This window comes from Dipodomys spectabilis, unplaced genomic scaffold (assembly GCF_019054845.1).
Source record: "Dipodomys spectabilis isolate Male_0828 unplaced genomic scaffold, ASM1905484v1 ptg000363l, whole genome shotgun sequence".
Classification (NCBI taxonomy): Eukaryota; Metazoa; Chordata; class Mammalia; order Rodentia; family Heteromyidae; genus Dipodomys; species Dipodomys spectabilis.
This window is the reverse complement of record NW_024871040.1, coordinates 649,257-650,970: the sequence shown is the minus strand read 5'-3', so window position 1 is coordinate 650,970 and position 1,714 is coordinate 649,257. Positions and strand designations below refer to the sequence as shown.

At 42.8% G+C, this 1,714-nt stretch overlaps 1 pseudogene; it reads right to left on the bottom strand.

Moving 5' to 3' along the window:
• Window positions 1-380: 380 nt before the first annotated feature.
• LOC122095935 lies at window positions 381-1,503 on the bottom strand (annotated as a pseudogene).
• Between the last annotated feature and the right edge of the window lie 211 nt (window positions 1,504-1,714).

Here is a 1,714-nt window from a genome sequence, read left to right as displayed (position 1 = left end):
AAAGTTAAAAATTCCTTAATTTTTTATTCCTGGTACCACTACCACAATTCACAGGGAAATATAGCTGATGTAATGAAAAGACAAAGACAAAGCTACAACAGATAAAAGACCTCAGGAATATACATCTAATTGACACTACATTGCATTAATCAATAGCTGCACTTTTTGCAAACTGTGGCTATGACAGTCCTGAACAAGAAGGGTTTCCTGTTTAAGCTGCAGTAACTTTTCTGACTATGGATCATCATTCCTTCTGTGGCAGATTTTTAGAGTTCCTCTAATGCATTTGGGACGACTGTCTCAAAGTAAACTGCAGCTTTCCTGACAACTCCTCGCTCTCTCTCTCCTGCTAAGAACTGTAGCCTTTTTTTTCTGTTGTTTTAAAACCTTCTACTACCATATCCACCACTTCCACCACCAGATCCATAACCACCACCATATGGACTGCCAGAGCTTCTTCCACCAAAACTGTCCCCTTTCATGTGTCCATAATTTGATTGCTGTTGTCCACTGTAATTTCAAAAATCATTATAGTTACCGCCACCAAAATTTCCTCCTTCATTGTAACCATCATATCCTCCTCCACCACCCCCATATCCTCCACCTTGGTTTCCATAACCTGGTCCACCACCACCATAGCCTCCTCTACTACTATAACCAGGACGGCCACCATAGTTGCCACCATCACCTCCAAATCCATTGTATCCACCATCACCTCCTCCATAGCTACCTCTGCTGCCACCACCTCCACCACCATAGCCTCCTCTTCCACCAAAGTTTCCATCACATCCAAAATTATCTCCACCACCTCCAAAGTTTCCTCCATGACCCATAATGTTGCCAGATCCACCTCTACGACCTCTTTGTGATCCAGCAGACTGCATCTCTTGTTTAGAAAGGGCCTTTCACACTTCACAATTATGCCCATTAATAGTGTGGTATTTCTGAACAACAATTTTATCAACGGTATCATGATCATCAAAAGTTACAAAAGCAAATCCTCTCTTTTTTCCACTCTGCCGGTTTTCCATAACTTCTATGGTTTCAATCTTGCCATATTTTTCAAAGTAGTCTCTCAAATTATATTCCTCTGTATCTCCTTTAATACCACCAACAAAAATTTTCTTCACTGTTAGATGGGCTCCTGGCTTCACAGAATCCTCTCTAGAAACCTCTCTCTTTGGTTCCACAACGCGTCCATCAACCTTGTGGTGTCTAGCTCACAGGGTTGCATCCACCTCTTCAACACAAGAATAAGTCACAAAACCAAAGCCCCTGGAACGTTTTGTCTGAGGATCTCTCATTACCACACAATCTGTGAGTGTACCCCATTTCTCAGAATGTTCTCTTAAACTATCATCTGTAGTTTTGAAGCTCAGACCACTAATAAACAGCTTCTGCAGCTGCTCTGGTTCCTTTGGATCATGACCCTCCTCTCCCCGGTGACAGCAGCGATGGCCAGAGTCGGGCTGGGGGCGACCCGGGCGGCGGTTTTACCTCCATTTTGAGATTGGACTGGCCTCTTCCAACTCAAGTTCAATATGGGACTGAGAGGAAGAGGCCAAGGGTGCATAATTTTGAAACATATTTTGAAAGGGTATAAATTTGATTGAAAGAGATGGTTTGCAGCTATGAAAATTGAACAAGGAAGCATGTTGAAATTGTTTTGGGAAGGTAGGAAGGGGAGAAGGGGGAAAGGAAATTGATATAAGGG